Source organism: Callospermophilus lateralis, chromosome 7, assembly GCF_048772815.1.
Source record: "Callospermophilus lateralis isolate mCalLat2 chromosome 7, mCalLat2.hap1, whole genome shotgun sequence".
In the NCBI taxonomy this organism is placed as follows: domain Eukaryota; kingdom Metazoa; phylum Chordata; class Mammalia; order Rodentia; family Sciuridae; genus Callospermophilus; species Callospermophilus lateralis.
In genome coordinates, this window is record NC_135311.1 from 5,977,294 (window position 1) to 5,997,263 (window position 19,970).

Genomic DNA, 19,970 nt, shown 5'->3' on the forward strand with positions numbered 1-19,970 from the left:
CCGGCTGAGTAGCAAGAGTGTGTGGAAGTCGTGTGCAGTTTTGTCTGGGGGAGTCGGGGCTCTGCTGCTGAGGAATGGTAGTGGCAATGTGGGGAGTGCCACACGACCGAGTGGCACACCCTGGTATGTCAGCCGGGTCAGAGGGCATCAGGGACATTGTGCATGGGGGGGGGGGATGGAGAGAAGAGAGGGATAGAGTTGGGTGGGCAGGAGGATGGCAGAGTGGCCGGGTGCAGGGTTCCGGCCCTGGGGAAGCGGGTGGGCGAGCCAGAGGGTCAGCAGGAAACAGGAGAATGGGAGAGGCTGGGCTCGGGCCAGGGGCCGTGCTGTGGGTCTCGATGGGCTGGTGCCAGCCGGGAGTGAGGGCGGAGGTGGGGCGGGGTGTGCTTGCCGGTGGCTCACTGGTCATCCCACGGAATTCTGGAAACACAGGTTGGCCGCCAGCTCCAGGCTGTGTTGACTGTTGTGACATCACCACGGTGTGGTGACATCACCCTCGGTCACACTCCAGTGCTCAGGTCAGCCCAGGGGACATGACTGGTACTGGACTCTTCTTTATCTGCAGAACCATCAATTTCACACGATTCAAATGAATATTTCCCCGTTTTCACCGCCCCGAGCAGTTCCGTGGAGTTGCTTGTTCACACTTCTCTGTGCACAGTGCGCGAGGGTCTCCAGGGCCCGTGCCTGGGTGTGGGACCTCAGGGACACACAGCACACTAGCGTCACCAGGAAGGGGAGGGACTTGCACTCCCTCCAAACCCACAGTGTTCCTCTGTTCTCCCCAGCGCTTGGTATTGTCCGGCTTTCATTAGATGCTGATGGACCTGAAACGAGTGACCACTGTGACCTCCTGGTACAAAATCAGTGGTTCATAGGCTGATTGACAGCAGGCTTCAGATCTCCCAAACAGTGCGGATGGCGATGGGTGACTGAAAGGGATGTGCTGTTAAGTGGAACAGGTCTTGGGTTTGTTTATTTATTCTGCAGTACTCAGAATTGAACTCGGGAGTGCTCTACCACTGAGCTTCGTCCCCAGCCATTTTTGCTTTTTTAAATTTTACAACAGGATCTAAGTTGCCCTGACCTTGAACTTGTGATCCTCCTGCCTCAGCCTCCTGAGTTGCTGGGATGACAGGTGTGCACCACCGTGTGCAGCTGTGAAATAGGCTTTGAAATAAGAATCGAGAGCATGAGCCTATATATATATATATTTTTTTTTTTTTTGTACCTCAGATTGAACCCAGGGTGCTTAACCACTGAGCCACATCCCCAGCCCTTTTTATATTTTAGTTAGAGACAGGGCCTCGCTAAGTTCCTGAGGCTGGCTTTGAACTTTCCATCCTCCTGCCTCAGCCACTGGCTGGGCCCGTGACCTTTACGGTGGATGTCTGTGCTTGTGTTGTGGTGGTGGGAGAATGGATGATACTTCTGTTTTGCTTATGTGCAGTTTTTAGATATTCTCCCAATAAACATTTAATGTTTTTGTAATTTAAAATCCTAATAAATTATTTTTATTATTAAAATGAGATATAAAAGAGTCTCCATGGAGCACAAGGCAGTTTTAGCTTAAATGTACCAAGCAGTCTGTCAAATCAATAATTGATTAGATTTTTTTTTTTTTTTTCAGTAAATAAGTGAAACTATGAAGGAGCATCAGGAAGAAATGTCACAACCAGGGCTTACCTCCAGGTCTCCTGGCCTCCTGTGATAACTGTCAGTAGTAGCGCTGTCGGCTGGTGGGACGCCCTCACAGGGATTGACTCCATGGGTGAGAAGACGTGGTATCTGTGTGTTTTGGGGGAGGGAGAGGGGTTCTTCTTTCCTGTTGTGCTCAGGCACGTTTTCTGAAAACTAGTGCTTCCTGCTGAATGCCACAGAACAGTTTTGACCTTGTTTGTATATTGAAATCATGGGAGGAAGCCAGGCATGGTGGCACACCCCTGTCACCCCAACAGCCTGAAGGCTGAGGCAGGAGGATTACAGTTAAGGCCAGCCTCAGCAACCTAGCGAGACCCTGTCTCAAAATAAAAATAAAAAGGGCTTGGGATGCAGCTCAGTGGTAGAGCACCCCTGGGTTCAATCCTTAGCAAAGAAAAAAAAAAAAACTATAGTAAACAAATTCATAAAATAATCTTAGAAGCTTTTAGAAAGTATGACTGCCTTACTCCCACCCCCAGAGATTCGGATTCTCTTTATCCAGGGTGAGTTCAGCATTGTGTTGGTAGATAAAAAACAAGAGAAATGTTAACTCCCCAGCTCAGTCTTGCCTGCACTCGGAATTAAGGACAATTGCTATATGACAAGGGTCAGTGTACTTTCTGTGGTGGGTCGGGTTTATTTTATTTTTATTTTAGACTTTCAAGACTTCACTGCTGTACATACTCAGCTCTGCCAACGTGGAAGGAGAGGAGCTGAACACAATAAGGAGATGCATGTGTCTGGTGTGTTTCCATAAAACCGTTTTTTTTTTTTTTTTAAAGGTGGTGGACTGGATGACCCAAGGCTGTGGTTTCCTGACACCTGCTAAGATACAAAAGTATCAAATACTTTTTTATTTTAATAATGATTAAAGGCCAGGTGCAGTGGCACTCACCTGTAATCCCAGTGGCTTGGGAGACTGAGGCAGGAGGATCCTGAGTTCATAGCCAGTCTCAGCAATTTAGTGAGGCCCTAAGAAATATAGTGAGACCCTGTCTCAAAATAAAATAAATAAATAAAAAGTTCTGGGGATGTGGCTCAGTTGTTAAGTGCCCCTGAGTTCAATCTCCTGGTATCAAAAAAAAAAAAAAAAAAAGGTAAATCCTCAAGAGAAGAAACTGTGGTTTTGCATGATGTAATGGGAACAATGTAGGATTTGAAGTTTGAAGTTAGCAGCCCTGAGTGCAAATCCTAACTGCAAATTGGTTGTAATCTTGGAGAAGTCACTCAACCTCTCTGGTCCTTATTTTTATGTCTCTAGGACAGTAATAATATGTGCCTCACGGAGTGGTTACAAAGACCAAATAGAAGAAGGTATATGAAAGCACTTCATAAACTGAAAATGCTAAGCACACATTGCTTGTTCTCACAGATTGTCTGTTGCTCAGCATCTTGAAGATTCATGTGTAATAAACATTAAATATTTAAAAGTACAGCAAATTAGAAAATTTGAATTTAAATGTAATAGAAGCATGGGGCTGGAGAAAAAAAGGAGTTATACATAATGCATTTCTATTTTTCTCCACCAACAAAGTAACTTTGGATTAGTAAAAGCTGCTTTTAAATTGAAAGGGGTATAAATATACAATTTTCCAAAAAGAGAGATTTCCAGGGAAGATGAGTTTTCTTGATGGTTGTGAAACTTTACCACCACAGTGTGCTGGTGGGGAGCTAGGGAGGGAGGGGCGGAGGTGGGTACAGGTAGGGGCTGGAAGAAAGCCGTGCAGGGGCACTGGGGACCTGCCTGTGACCTTCAGGAAAGCTCTTTGGGTCGGGTGGGAACAGAAGCCAGACTGCGGCCATGGGGGGAGGGAGTAGGCGGGGAGGAAATGGAGGCATTAGGTGGAGACAGTTCTTTCTACAAGTTTGGCAGAAAAAAGAAAAAATAGGGCGTAACTCAAAAGGGCAGTTGTGTGTGTGTGTGTGTGTGTGTGTGTGTGTGTGTGTACAGAGGGACCCAAGTGAGCAGAGCAGGTTGGGAAGGAGTGAGGGTGGACAATGTCCAGAGACTGGGGAGGTGACCATATCCCTGGGCAGTGGAGGAGGAGGAGGAGGAGGAGGAGACCATATCCCTGGGCATGAAGGAGGAGGAGGAGGAGGAGGAGGAGGAGGAGGAGGAGGAGGAGGAGAGCACAGCCCTGGGCAGTGGAGGCCAGGCGATTGCAGAGAGCACGGGAAGGGCAGCCTTGCAGAGGTGTGGAAGTCACTTCCTCCTGGGGGCCCACCCTGACTACCTCTTTCTCTCCAAATCCGGGGTCAGTATCCATCCTCCGTGCTCCCATAATTGTCTGTACTTCCTCAATGAACTTGAATGAAATGGCCGCCAACGAAACCGTCTGTTCATTGGCCCCCTCTCTGCATCCCTGCTTGGCTGCTGAGCGTCCCTGAAGGCAGGACTTGGATCTTGGCCTGTTGCTATCTTTAAGCACTTAGCACAAAACCTGGCACATGCCGCACATGAACATGGAGATGAGAGTCAGTCAGGGTCCTTGTTAAGCATGCGTTAGATTGAGTGCAGATTAGCTGGTTCAGGATCCCAGACTTCAGGAACTGGTTGTGTCACCTGGTCTCTTTCTCTTTTAAACCTGCTGGCGAAGGAGGAAATTCTAGAGGACCACATGGCTCTCCTGTCCGCAGAGTCCAGCATGGCTGCCAATGGTGACGGCTGTTCTTCCTCTGTTTTCTTTGGGAAGCAACTCCTTTCCTCTCTGTCCATTTTGCTGATGTCCTGAAGTTGCAGACTAGCCCAGCCACTCCCAGACCCACACCTACTGGGATCTGGCATAGTGACAGCCGGGAAACCCCCTTTCCATATTTAATGCTCTGGCTCGGCACCAATGCCATCTTGTCCATGCAGCCTTGGTTTAGAAGTTCTGAGCCCTGGGTTTAGTTTGGCTTATGCCCTTCTCTGTGTTCTGACTAAAGTAAGTGATTCTGCCACCCTCAGATTTGATTGCCTCTGAAAACCAAACTACTCATACCTCCTCTTCCTCCTCCTCTCTCCCCTCCTCCTCCTCCTCTCCCCCTCCTCCTCCTCCTCCTCTCCCTCCTCCTCCTCTCCCTCCTCCTCCTCCTCCTCCTCCTCCTCCTCCCCCTCCTCCTCCCCCTCCTCCTCCCTCACCTCCTCCCCCTCCTCCCCCTCCTTCCCCTCCTCCTCCTCCTCCTCCTCCTCCTCCTCCAGTATTGGGGATTGAACCCGGGGATGCTCTACCGCCCCTTTTAGATTTTATTCTGAGACAGGGCCCTGTGGTTGCCAGGCTGCCCTTGAACTCACCATCCTCCCAGGAGCCGGGACCCCAGCTTCCTTTCCAGGCAGTAAAAATGCTTTGGACTCTTGGGGGCAGGTGTGTGAAAGAAACCCAAAGTCAACTCCTTTCCTCCAGTCCCCAGAGGCCCAGGACAGTCCCCCACGTTGCCCAGCCAAGTCCCGAGTCACTCCAGAGTGACTCTGGCTGTGCCTGTGAAGTGGCCCTTCTCCTGTGATGGACAGGCGACCCTCCCGCAGCTGCTCCCGAGCGCCCCCTGGAGACGCCCTCGCCCACCTTTCTTCGCACCTTCACGTTGGTGGACCTGGGCTCCGTGCAGAAAGCTGGCTCTGACCTGGGGTCTCCGGCAGCCGCTGTCCCTTCAGGTGGGCAGCTGAAGATCCGCCGAGGACCTGGGATGGACTCCTAGATTTCCGGGACTTCTCTGTGGCCCTCCCTCTCGGGTTCTCTTTTCCCCAAGTGCCTCTCTCTCCTTCTCTGGTGTTTCTGGCTGCCCCTGCGCATCGTCCACTCTCTTGGCTTCTGCTTCCCCTGGCTGAGGTGTGGAAAAGCAAGGGTGCTCCCGAGGCCACGCAACCTTGGTGCCAAGCCTGACGAGGAGCGCTCGGGACCCCGCTGCGCCCTCCGGAACGCACAGCGACGTCCCTGCGCCGCACACCGCAGGGTGAGAGGGCGTGACAAGTTGGACTTTTCCCCCAAAACGGCAGTGATTTAATATTAGAAAAACTACAAATGACTCTCACCAACAGATTAGAGGGTAAACGCCACAGGATCATCTTAAACAGAAGCAGCAAAAACTTTTGATAAAATCCAACACAAATTTATGCTTTAACATGAAACATCCTTAGTAGCTAGGGATATAAGGTCATTATTATTATGACAAAGGACAATCTATGAGGAACCTGCAGAAAACAATATCTTAATGGAGAAACATTATTATTAGAAGCATTGATTTTAAATACAGGAGGAAAACAAGGATGCCCACTTCTCAATATGTATTGGAGGTTCTAGCTTGTCCAGTGAGACAAGAAAAGTAAAGGCACATATTTTATTTTTTAAAATGTTTTATTTTTTTAGGAGGGCATACCAGGGATTGAACTCAGGGACACTCAACCACTGAGCCACATCCCCAGCCCTATTTTGTATTTTATTTAGAGACAGGGTCTCACTGAGTTGCTTAGGGCCTCTCTAGGCTGGCTTTGAACTTTGAATCCTCCTGCCTCAGCCTCCTGAGCTGCTGGGGTTACAGGCATGCACCACCGCACCCAGCACAATGTTTCTTTACATAGGAAAAAAAAAAAAAAAAAAAAAGAAAGAATGTATAAATTATTGGAAATACCTATCACAATGAAGGTAGCTGGATGTATAAAAAGCAAGTATACCAGAATAAATGGCATTTCTGTTTTCTGTGAACAAACAACAAAAGTAATTTTAAAATATACCATTTACAAGAGCAGTTGTGGCTCAGTGGCCGAGCGCTTGCTTTGCAGGTGTGAGGCACCGAGTTCAATCCTCAGCAACACATAAAAATAAATAAAGGTATTATGTCCATCTATAACTAAAAATATGTGTATAAAAATAAAATATCTAGTAATAAGCCCAACAAATAAAAAGCTTAGTTTGTATTGGCGGAAGTAATTGAACCTTATTGTAACTTTGTCTTTTTGTTTGTTTGTTTGTTGTGCCACCAGGGATTGAACCCAGGAACACTCTACCACCGAGTTACATCCAACTCTTTTTATTTTTTACTTTCAGACAGGGCCTCCCTAAGTTCCCAGTCTGGCTTTGGACTTGCAATCCTCCCCGAACAGCCTCCTGAGTAGCTGGGATTTCAGGCACAGCCATCATGCCTGGCAGAACCTTATTGAAACTCTTTAAGGAACATCTAAAATGAACAGGAAAAGTGCCATGTTCATGGATAGGAAGATGTAATAAAAAGAGAGTCATTTGTCTCAAAATTGACCTCGTAATTGTGGAACAGTTCCAATTAGAATTCCCACAGGTCTTGACAGGCACAGGGCAGGCTGGACCCAAGATTTTTTTTTTTTTTAATTTTTAAATTTTTAATTTATTTTTTATTTATATATTCTTTATTTCTTACATACATGACAATAGTGGAATGCATTACAATCATAATTATCCATTCACAACACAATTTTTTGTAACTCTATTATAAAGTATGTTCATGCCAAATTCTGCCATTATCCAAGATTTATAAAGAAGAAAAGCTAAAAAAGGAAAGTGAGAAGTGTTGCATTAGTAGAAAACATGTAGCACTGGCCTAGGGATAGACAATTTGACCAATAAAATACAATCAAGACCTCAAAAAAGAAGCTGGTGCACATGCAAATGCCGCAGTCTCTGGCTGGGCACAAATCACGAGTCTCCACACAGCTTGTAGATTCAAACAGCAATTCTTTATTCCCGAACTCACACCGGCCGTCTACAAACACGTTCTGGGGGAATCCAGGTTCTCTGCCCAAATCCAATCCGCCCAAATCCACTCCTGCCTAAATCCACCCCGCATGGGCTTCTGTCTCTCAAAATATACTGTCTGACCTTAAGCACTCAAGAGGAACTCAGCAGCAGGATACGCCCTATTCCAAAAGAGGAACACCCTAATCTCCTATTACTAAACCACCCTATTCTAAAGGGGAAACACCCTACTCTCCTATTATGCTAAACTGCCCTATTCTAAAGGGGGAACACCCTAAACACGGATCCTGCCCTGGTCCTTGAGCAAGGTCACCTTTCAGAAGTCCTTCCACTAGACAGCATGGGAGTAAGCTGGCAAGGAATTTGTCATACCTACTTGGCTGATGGCTCCCAGCATCTCCCCCCTTCTGATTAATTAAACAACAAGTAATGTGGCTTAAGGACCGTGCCTGGTAGGTTGTCCAGTTCAACATATGGCTCTTACCCGTCATTGGAAAACTGACCTTTAGGCGTCAGCCTCCTGTCTTAGGTTGATACCAATGCAACTGGATCATACCCGTCACTGACTACCGGTCCAGCATACAGCCATACTTGTGGATAGGTCTATGCACCAGTGGGGGGGTGAGGTTCTTTGCCTCACCTCTGTTGGCCCCCAAATTTGGCCTTGGTGCCAGTGGGGGAGTGAGGTTAATGTGGCTTAAGGACCGCGCCTGGTAGGTTGTCCAATTCAACATATGGTTCTTACCCGTCATGGGAAAACTGACCTTTAGGCAACTGACCTTTAGGCGTCAGCCTCCTGTCTTAGGATGATACCATTGCAATTGGATCATACCCGTCACTGACTGCCGGTCCAGCATATAGCCATTGGCCCCCAAATTTAGACCATCACTAGCAGAAGGGAGGAGGATACAGAAATGCCACGACACCAAGCCAATTGACAGTTCCTTTGGAAAAATTGCATCATTGGTGACACCATCAGCAAAGATCACTGGTGACACCATCAGCAAAGATATGCCAGCATTACCACAATTTGCTGCACTAAACGTAGTTACATAGTCCAAGCAAGTTCTGTAAGCAGTTCAAAGGGGAGGAATCTATCAATCTGTCCGTCTCCTCCCAAAGTCCGTTTCCTCCCAAAGTAAGTTGACTCCTTGATTGAGCATACTTGTTGAGTTATATTTATTGGGATGAAGATAGGAATTCTGGCAATGATGCTAAAAAGACATTAACCTGAAAAGAATTATTAAATATAATGAAAAGGAAAGGTGAAAGTAAACAAACAGATCTGTTAACCTACTTAAAAAACAATCCTTAACAGCTGTTTACCTAATTTAAATTAAGCCATTTAAATCACGTGAATAAAAAAAAAATAATAATAATTTGGATCCATTTTCTCATGAGCGCTCCTCATATATGAAATACGCACACACAGACATACAACACAAAACACAAATGTGCAAACAAACGTACAACACATAAGATAATAATAAAGGCCTTGTAGCTTTACCTAGGTGAAATCTCCATTGCAATGTTTAAAAACTCTATAGTCAAAAAAAAATAAAACTGATCAGAAAAACATTAACCTAGGTTTGTGTGAGCTCAAAAAATAAAAATAGAACCTTATGATGTGGGAAAAATGCAATAATAAAATAGATATTGAAAAAAGCATCCTTGTTAATCACTGTTGCAGATGTAAGAATGGCCAAGCTGGAGTTCTGGATATCAGCTGTTATGGATTTGAGTCAAATCATCTTCTTTTCGATTCGTAGAAATTGCTTTTGTTAGTCTTTCTGGAATCCAAATCGGCTGCTGTTCTCCCTGTGGAAACACACAAACAGAGCCCCGACTCCAGACAATCACTGGGTCTGGACCTTTCCATTGTCCTGTTAGAATATCTTTCCAAAGAACTTTAGGCTTATGCACATTTTTTGGATACATATGCCTTTCCGCAGCACTAAGTCCTGATGAATCCAAATTTAAAAAGTTTAGAGTAAAAAGCGTTATTTTAAGTTTATCTTTGGGGGATATATACCCCTTTCCAATTCCCTCTTTTTGTTTTAGTAAGTACGTTTTAATAGTTTGATGAGCTCTTTCAACTATGCCTTGTCCCTGTGGATTGTATGGAATTCCTGTTATATGAGTAATACCAAATGATGAGCAAAATTGTTTAAAAGAGGTAGAGGTATAGCCAGGACCGTTATCGGTTTTTAACTGTTTAGGAACACCCACAGTGGCAAAATTTTGTAAGCAATGAGCTATAACATCTTTAGTTTTTTCTCCGGCATGAAGGGAGCCCATCAAAAATCCGGAAGAAGTATCAATTGTAACATGTAAATATTTTAATTTTCCAAATTCTGGCAAGTGTGTGACGTCCATCTGCCAAATATGGTTAGGTATCAGTCCTCTAGGATTGACTCCAAGATTAACTTGTGGTAAAAAGGTCACACAATTTTGACATTGTTTTATTATATGTCTGGCTTGTTCCTTAGTTATTTTAAAACGCTTTTGTAAAGTATTAGCATTAACATGGAATTTTTTATGAACATTCGTAGCTTCTTCTAGTGTAGAGAAAATATGTATGTCATGTGTAGTTTTATCTGCTAAATCATTGCCCAAACTAAGGGCTCCAGGCAATCCTGTATGTGCTCTAATATGTCCTATAAAGAATGGATCTTTTGTGTCCCAGATTAGACTTTGTATAGTGGAAAACAAAGAGAAAACAGTAGAAGAAGGGGAAATCCTACCAGCATCTTCAAGAGATACTATAGCATTAACTACATACTGACTATCAGAAAATAAATTAAATACAGAATCTTTAAACATTAAAAAGGCTTGTAATACTGCATTAAGCTCTACCTTTTGAGCTGATTGTTTGGGTACTAAAAATGTAAAAGTTTGATCAGGGGTAACTACTGCTGTTGTACCATTATTTGACCCATCAGTGAATATATTTGGAGCATTCATGATAGGGGTTTTTCTTGTCATTTTTGGAAAAACTACAGGATGCTTAGACCAAAAAGACAACAAAGGATTAGATGGTAAGTGATTATCAAATGAAACATTAGATTTACACATGATTATTGCCCAAGTATTTAACTCATTAGCTAACTCATCAATTTGATCCATAGTATATGGAGTAATAATTTTATTGGGAGAAATTCCAAACACTCCCTTCGCTGCTTTTATTCCTTTGAGTATTAATTGTCCTACAGCCTCAGGATACCTAGTAAGAATAGTGTTAGGAGAATAAGATAAATGTATCCACAATAATGGACCTTCTTGCCAAAATACTCCTGTAGGAATATTTTTTGTTGGTAGTACAATAAATAATAAAGGCAAACTTATATCAATTCTATCCAAATGTATATTTTCCATATATGTTTCAATAATTTTCAATGCCTTTCTTGATTCAGGAGTTAACATGCGAGGTGAGTTTGGATCTGATGGACCTTTTAGAATATCAAATAAAGGTCCCAACTCTCCTGTTGGTATGCCTAGATAAGGCCTTATCCAATTTATGTCTCCCAATAACTTTTGAAAGTCGTTAAGTGACTTGAGTTGATCTACTCGTATTTGAATTTTTGGTGGACGGACCATGGTTGAGGATAATAGAACTCCTAAATAATTAATTGGAAAATTTAATTGTACTTTATCTATTGCTATCTCTAGATTATAATTTTTTAATAAGTTTGTAAGTGTGGCATAACATTCCAGCAATATGTTTTTATCTTTATGTGCCAATAATACATCATCCATATAGTGAAATATTTGTAGTTCAGGATTTTGATTTCTAAGTGGCTGGATTGCTTTATTAACATATATTTGACACATAGTTGGACTGTTAGCCATCCCTTGAGGGAGTACTTTCCATTCATATCTCTGATCAGGACCTTCATGATTTAATGCAGGGATAGTAAATGCAAAACGTGGACTATCCTCGGGATGAATTGGAATTGAAAAAAAACAATCTTTAATATCTATGGCTAAAACATGCCAGGTTTTTGGCAAAGCAGACAATTGAGGAATCCCTGATTGAGCAGGTCCCATAATAACCATCTCATTATTAATGGCTCTTAAATCTTGCAATAATCTCCATTTACCAGATTTCTTTTTAATGACAAAAATGGGAGTATTATGGGGAGATATGGAAGGTTGTATATGTCCTTCCGCTAATTGTTGTTTGACCAGATCATGGGCTACTTGTATCTTTTCTTTAGTCAGGGGCCACTGAGGAACCCACACTGGTCTTTCTGATTTCCAAGTAATTTTGATTGTCTCAGTGGCCCTTTCTGAAAATCCAACCCATGTCTGTCTGTTCCTTGATCTATTTGAATTGGTGCTGCTATACCTTGTCCTTGTTTTCCTAATCTTTTTTCTTTCCTAAAACCTTGTCTAGCCCTAGTAGTGGGCGCATTAGGATTGATGTTATTTGTTAACGTCAAACCTAATTGATCTAGGACATCTCGTCCCCATAAATTTATAGGAAGATGATCCAATACATAGGGCTGTATAGTTCCCTCACAACCTTCAGGATCCTTCCAATCTAATATCATTGCACTTCTATGGGGATTAGTCGCCACTCCTAGGCCTCGAAGCGTTTGAGTGGCTTGTTGTAATGGCCAATGTTTTGGCCATTCCTTACTAGATATGATGCTAAGGTCTGCACCTGTGTCCAGTAGCCCATTAAAGTCGTGTCCTTGAATATTTAGTTTTAACATTGGGCGAGAATCTAAATTTAAAGACAACATAGCCCAATCTACACCTGTGGAGCCTAATCCCCTGGAACCTCTTTTTACACTATGACTAGGAAATTTATTATGTAGGCTGGGTATTATTAACAACTGTGCTATTCTGTCTCCAGGTGAAATTACTGATATACCTCTTGGAGAACTAGCTATAATTTTTATTTCACCTACATAATCGGGATCAATTACCCCGGGACTTATCATAAGTCCTTTTAATGTAGATGAACTACGTCCCAATAATAAGCCTACTGTCCCTTGGGGAAGAGGTCCTTTTATTCCTGTGGGAATGATTTGAATTCCCATCTCTGGAGTTAGTACTGCTCTGGCAGAGGCGCAGATGTCCAACCCTGCGCTCCCTCGGGTTTGTCTGATGAGGGATTTAATGGACAATGTGTCCTGGGCACTACTCTGATGGTGTTGCTGGGTTCCTCCACTGCCCCGTATATTTGTGGTTGTGGGCCCCGGAGCATTGGGCCCGGCTGTCCGTTTTTTGGCAACGGAGCCTGATGCCTTTCTCCACGGTATCGTGGGTAAATACCTGGTCCTTTTCCGTTTTTTGGTAAGGGAGTACCCTCTATGGTAGTTTGAGAACGGCATTCATTAGCCCAATGTCTCCCTCTACGGCATCGTGGGCAAATACCCGGTATTCTATTTCTTTGATACCTAGTTTTGTTAAATCCTCCTCCTATGGGGCAACTCCTTTTAAAATGTCCTGTTTGTTCACAATCATAGCATGTTTTTGGCCTGGTATCTAAAGCCTGTTGTACTGCAGCTGCCAAGACTTGCCCTTGTTCATTAATATCTCTACATAATTTAATATATGTGTTTAAATCTTCATGTCTCCATGGTCTAATAACCTCTCTGCAGCAACGATTTGCTTGGTCATAAGCCAGTTGTTTTATTAATGGCATTGCTTGTTCCGTATCCCCAAAAATTTTGGCAGCCGTTTGAATTAGCCTATCTACAAAGTCAGCGTAAGGTTCATTAGCTCTCTGTATTACCTTAGATAGCTGACCTTGTAAATCTCCATGTCCTTGTAAAGTCTTCCATGCCCTAACTGCCATTTATTTTTAGGACAGAGTTGGGGAAGGATGAACATTTCAATAAATTGAACTGGGACAATTGTGTATTCGTATAGAAAAATAGAAAATTCTATCTCTACCTTAGTTCATGTGCAAAAATGAATTCTAAATGGATTGTAGACTTGAATGTGAAAGGCAAATCTTCAAAACTTTTAGAAAAAACAAGCCAGGTGCAGTGGCACACGCCTGTAATCCCAGCAGCTCAGGAGGCTGAGACAGGAGGATCTCAAGTTCAAAGCCAGCCTCAGCAATGGTGAGGCACTAAAGAGTGAGACCCTGTCTCTAAATAAAATACAAAATAGGGCTGGGGATGTGGTTCAGTGGTTGAGTGCCCCTTGAGTTCAATCCCCAGCACCCAAACCATCAAGCCCCGAACCAAAAAAAAAAAAACTTTTAGAAAAGACAGAAGAATGGCGCTAGGGTTGTGGCTCAGTGGAGCTAGCACCTGTGATTCTCAACACCACATAAAATTTAAAAAAAGTATTGAGTCCAAATGCAACTAAAAAATAAATATTAAAAAAAAAGACAGAAGAATGTTGGTGATTTCAGAGGAGCATAAGGTTCGCTAAGGGAAAAAGTGTTAGCTGAGAAAGAAAAGATTGAATTAAAACGACCCTCTCTTTGAATATTTATATAAAGGAAAATAAATTCAAATCTATTCAAAAACCGGGAGAAGATATTTGCAATAATAGAACTAACAAAAGATCAGGAAAGGGGGCAATAACTTTGGACAGTGGTTCCATCCAGCCCACCACCCATTTTCACACTGCTGCAAGCTACGAAGGCTGTATTTTGAGATAGTTATAGACTCACCTGCGGACGGTAGGGAACAGCGCAGAGATGCCAGGGACACTCCGTTCCCCTTGTGGTAACATTTTGCAAAATAGTATCACAGCTAAAAGATCGATGTGGATACAGTTAAGATACAGACATGTTATTTTATATCTTCTGTTTTTCTCAGACCCACAGGAACATTTTTTTATAATTCCATTTTTATTTATCTGTAATGGTTTGAAGCATGTCTTCGTACACCTTTTAAGTGGTTGCTGTAAATGTCACGTGATACAGGCTGAATCTTGCTGATTTTACAGTTTGAATCATAGAGACCTCACGTCCCTTTTGGTCCCGTTACCTTTCCCTGTTTGTAATTGATATTAAATATTTCCTTATGTATGTTTAGAATCACATCAGAAATGATTCTTGCATCAACTGTGAAACGGAATCTAGAGAGCTCAAGAGGAGCAGGAGAGCTCATTGTCTGCCCGTTTTTCCCCTGGTGCTTTCGGAGGCTGGTGCTTTCGGAGGCTCCCCCGTGTCATTTCCTGGTTGGAGAACTTCCTTTGGCCATTCTTCTGGGTTGTTCTGCCGGTGACAGGTTCTTGTTTTCCTTCATCACAGAATGTCTTGATTTCCCCTTAATTCCTAGGGGAGGTTTGCACTCCATTTACAGGGCTCTTTCAACACTGGAGACATTCTGCTCCGTTTCCGCCCAGCCCGCCCTGGTTTACCATGAGACCTCACCGCCACTCAAGTCGTTTCCTCTTCTAGGTAAGGAGTTGTTGGTCTCTGACTGTGTTCAAGGGTCCCCCCACCCCCGCCTGGTCCTTGGTATTCAGAAATGTGATCATGAATGGCCTCGGGCTGTTGGGTGCACTACCTCTAAAGACTCTGAGCCACTCAGGTTGTGGCTTCTCTTCTCCTGTTCCACTTTGCAGTGGTGACCGGTTCTTTCGTCTGCCCTCTCCATTCTGCGGTCAAATTTATCAACTGAGCTTTTCCTTTTGGCTCTCGTGGGTTTCAATTTGAAAATATCCATTTTTAGGGGCTGGGGAGGTGGCTCAAGCGGTAGCGCGCTCGCCTGGCCTGCGTGCGGCCCGGGTTCGATCCTCAGCACCACATACAAACAGAGATGTTGTGTCCACCGAGAACTAGAAAATAAATATTTAAAATAAAATAAAATAAAAAGGGCCTTGACAACTTGAGAGAGGAAAAGAAAATCCCAGGAACATCAAGCCCTATTAAAAAAAAAATATCCATTTTTAAAATAATCTTTTTTTTTTTTTTTTTTTGGCTGAGACTCTGTGTCTCTGCCAAGTGTCCCCATTTTCCGTTTGAGGGTGCAGTGATTGCTCACTGAGGCGTGTCCTCACGGCAGCCCTGAGATCCTTGTCAGTTCATCTGACGTCCGTGTCATCTTGGCTTTGGCCGGGATCGACTGTCGCTTCCCATTCCGTGGAGCCTTCCCTGTTCTGGGTGTGATGGGAGTGTCAGTGGGGGTCTGGACTTTCTCTTGGGAGATTCTGTCCCCGCTGGCTTTCTGGACACTGCCCCTGGGGGAGGACAGAGGCACTGTCACCTAGCTGCCAGGGGAAGACCCAAGTCCGGCCCCTGCTTAGTCTCCCAAGGAGGGGGGGGCTCCTTGCCCCTCTGGCTCTGGCCTCCATCACACCCTGGCTGGTGTCTTGCTGTCCCTGGGGAAAGCCGTGACTCTTCGCTGGGCTCCCAGTGGGGAGGGGCCGGGTTCTCATTCCCGCTAGGCTGGGTGGACGCGCAGGCCTCCCAGGGGTCTTCGCCCCCAGGCAGGATGGTGGTGGGACAGTCCTGAGGGGAAGAGATGCCCGGCTGGCTTCTTGGCCTTGTGACACCAGAATTGAGGATGGGATGTTGGAGTGACTCGTCTAGACTAGGAGGGCAGAAGTCGAGGCTCCCCACCCTGTTCGTGCCAGCCTGTGTGGAGACGGAGGTCACTGTGTGTGGGCGGTGGTGGTGGGGATCCTGGGGATTGAAACTCAGGGGCGCTCGCCCACTGAGCTACATCCCCACCCCTTCCTTTTAAAATTTATTTTGAGATGGCCCTAAGTGGCCCGGGCTGGCTTCCAACTTGCAATCCTTCTGCCTCTGCCTCCCCAGTTGTCAGGATCACAGGCCTGTGCTGTTGTCCATCGTGAAGTTCTCTGTCTTGCTGGGCTGTGTCTTTCTGGTCCTTTGGATAGTGAAAGCAGACTTTTGTTGTGGTCGTCTTTGCCTGTCCGTGTTTCTCGGCTGCCAGTTCTGAGTCTGGGATTTATAGGAAACTGCAGGGAGCTCATCTCGACATTGTACTTTAGTCCCAAGGTCTCTTAGCAGGTCTGCCTCCTTGGCCTCTCAGAGTGTTATGATTTACACGCAACATCCAGTGTTTTTAGTTGTATTCATCAGAATGAATAGAAAAAAATCACATCTATTCCGTCTTCCCAGAGTAGAACTTCTCAGAACGATTTTTACAAAGTGGTTAAAAAAGTAGCAAAGACTGGGAATGTAGCTCAGTGGTAAGAGTGTTGGCTTAACATGCACGAAGCCCTGGATTTGATCACCAGGAAAAAATATAATTATGGCCAGGTGGCATGGTGCATATCTATCATCTCAGCTGCTCAGGAGGCTGAGGCAGGAAGATCACAAGGTTGAGGTGAGCCTGAGCAACTTAGTGAGTCTCTATCTCAAAATAAGATATGGAAAGGGCTGGGCGTGTAGCTCTGTGATAGAGTGCCCTGGGCTGAATCCCCAGTTCTGGAAAAGAAGGGGAAGGAGAGGAAGAAGGGGAGTGGAGGAGGAGGAGGAGGAGGAGGAGGGGGAGGACTAGGACGGGAAGGAAGGGGAGGAGGAGAAGAAAAGACTATTTCATGGCACATGATAATCATGACATTGAAATTTCAGTACCCTTGAGGCCTTTTGGCACAGCCTTACCTTGGTCACACACTGCCAGTGGCTGCTTTCGGACTGTAACAGCAGAATGAAGTCGCTTCCTGGCCCTTCTAGAAATTTGCCAGTGCCTGGCTTATGATCTAGGATATTTTTTTAAAAAAGGAAACAAGGACAAAAAAAAAAAAAAAAAAAAAAAACCTCCTGAAAATCATGGAGAAAAGAGACCACTTGGTAGAAAGATTGGCAAGAGCTAGAAACAGTCTTGTTGTAGATGAGGATGCATGACAGCCCTGGATCCTTGGGCTGTGACCTCTCCCGTTGCTTATGGTGGGGTGGCTATTAGTGACACCTGCAGTTTTGCCCCATCTGTTTCCAGTCCCGTCGGCCACCCCTCTCTACTGACTATCAGGGCCTTGCCCACCCTACTAGAACACTCAGCCACAGGCTGAAAGGCCACAGATACACTGTCTGTCCAGCTGCGTTGCTATAACAAAATGCCTTAGACTGGGTGGTTTGTTTTTAGTTGTATTTATCAGAATGAATAGAAAAAATCATATCATCTCTCCAGTTGTGGAGTCTGGGACAATCAAGGACACGAGCCAGCAGACTGGGTTTCTGGCGAGGGCCTGTCCCATTCAAGTGCCTCCCACATGGCAAAAGGACTAACAGACCCCCTCAAGCCCTTGTATACAGAGCTGAGCCCATTTGTCAATAGTCGCCCCTCTTAGCCCCCTTGCACTGTAGCTGAGTTTCAACCTGAGTTGGGGGACACAGACACTCGCAGTGCTATTACCCAAGCATGAGTAGTTTTGTTTTTAATAGGGCCCCTCAACTTGTTGTATGCCTTTGATCAATTTCCAGAGCCCTGAAATGATTGTTTTTGACAATTTTGTCAAGTTTTATCATTGTTTTATGGGGAGGGATTTGATATATTTTATAGTAAGTTTTTTTTTTTTTTTTTTTTTTGGCAGGGGGTAATGGGGATTAAATCCATGGGCTTTTAACTACTGACCCACATACACAGACCACCACCCCCATTTTAAAAAATATTTTATTTAGAGACAGTTTCTTGCTAAATGGCTTAGGGCTTCGCTACGTTGCTGAAGCTGGCTTTGAACTTGTGGTCCTCCTGCCTCAGCCTCCTGAGTTACTGGGATCAACGCGGTGCGCCCCTGTGCCCAGCTCCCAGCCCTTTTAATTTTTATTTTGAAACAGTGTCTCACTAAATGGTCCAGGTTGACTTCAAACTTGTGGTCCTCCTGCCTCAGCCTCCCAAGCCGTTGAGATTACAGGCGTGGGCCACCATGTGGCTAGATTGAAGGGTTAAAGGAAACTTCTAGAAGCAGACAGGAAGCAGGAAGCGCTGTCCTGGGTGGTCCAGGTGTGAGAAGATAATGTCCCTCACACCTTCTCCGGGGCCGTCCCAAGCATGCCCAGCACACCCTCAGTGCCGGACCCTGGACCTGCTGCCCTCGGCTGGGGGCCTCTTCTCCCAGGTGCCTCCTGGGCTTGCTCTCTCACTTCCTGTGGGCTCTGTTCAACTGTCACCGCCTCAGGACTGTCCCTGAGGCAGCACCCACCTTGGGCACTCTGCATCTTTCTCCTTGTCGTGTGTTGCCACCCGATGTCATTAATGCCCCTCTGCTTAGTGAGCCGAGGGACACCTGTGTCTGTTAGCATTTGTGGGGCCAGTGAACGTGGGCCTCCTGACCCACAGGGGAAGTACAGGGGTCTGACCTGGATGGCAGAAGCAGGAGGGGGAAGCAGATGAGGGTCCAACTGTCACCGCTAAATGCTCAGGACGCTGCTCCCCGATGATGTTTCTGCAGGTCAGGTGGGCAGGGGTCAGGTGGGCAGGGGTCAGGGTGGGCAGGGTCAGGGTGTCGGCAGTGAGCAGACTCCAGGCTTCCCGCTAGGAGGCTGCCACTGTTGGTGGGCACTGGTGAGGCAGAACTTCTCCCGCTGGGTGCAGGGGGACTAGAGGGGTCCTCCCCAAGGCCTCTGGCCACTGACCTTCACACGTCCTTGTCTTCTGTCTGCAGGTGATTCTGGGGCAGGCACAGCTCCTAGAGCACTGGATCAGCTGGTGGAAATGTCCCAGAACAAAGGAACGGGGTAATTAGCAGCTGTTGATTGATCTGGGCATGAGGGTGACCGTGCTTGTAGTGACAATAGAAGTTAATTAAAATCGGCTGGTTTGGCAGCTATTGAGATCCGCCTTGATCTCTGATGCTCCATGTGGCCTCCTGTGCTACCAACAGGGCCTGAAATTCGAGGCTTGTTTTTGGGCGGTGGGATGATGATTATGTCGATTTCCCTCTGAAACTTATTTTCACAAACTGTCAGAATGGGCTTGTTATATTTATCCCTTAAATCATTAGGGAGTAATAATTAGACCAAAAATGGTCTTGAGTGTTTCTGTACTACTAATTATTTTTAGCTTGAAGCCGCTGCTGATCATTGGTTTTGGGGGGTCAGGATGTAGAGCTGTCTTAGGAGATTCTAAATAAAAGGGCGCCTTATGTGCTTGGCCAGAGGAGGAGGATTTTCAGCGCGTGGCTGAGGCTGGTGGCAGGTTAGCAGGGAGGTAGGATGCAGGGGAGCAGGGAGATTTGCTTTGGGTCTCACTGGCTGGCAACAGTAGCTATCTTCCATCTGAGGCTCCTTTTCATTGTTTCACTGTGTGAACTTATTTAATCCCTGCAGCAGGTTCCATTGCCCTTCTCCCCTGCAGACGGGCCCATCAGGCAGCTCACCCAAAGTTAAATAGCCAGTCAGTTCTAGAACAGGACTGGAGGCTGTGCAGGACTCTAGAACCCACGTTTTGAACCACTCTCCATACTGCTTCTGTTTCTTAAGCGTCTACTATGCTCTGTCCAAACAGATACTTGCCCAACAAAATCCTTACTTCAAGGCAGGTGCCATCATGACACAGAAGGGGACACAAAGCCCAGAGAGTTTTGGATTTGCTCCGTGTCTTTCCTTGGACCACTCACTCGGCGTAGGTTTACTGAGAGCTTCGTCTGTTCCAGGCCTTTCTTAGGCTGGTGCTGCCAGCC

At 45.4% G+C, this 19,970-nt stretch overlaps 1 long non-coding RNA gene across 1 annotated transcript; it reads left to right on the forward strand.

Annotated features, from left to right (window-relative positions):
- Nucleotides 1-14,599: 14,599 nt before the first annotated feature.
- On the forward strand, nt 14,600-19,970 carry LOC143403881 (uncharacterized). The gene is made up of 3 exons (XR_013091902.1): nt 14,600-14,778; nt 18,954-19,026; nt 19,796-19,970. It is a non-coding gene; the product is annotated as an uncharacterized LOC143403881 (long non-coding RNA).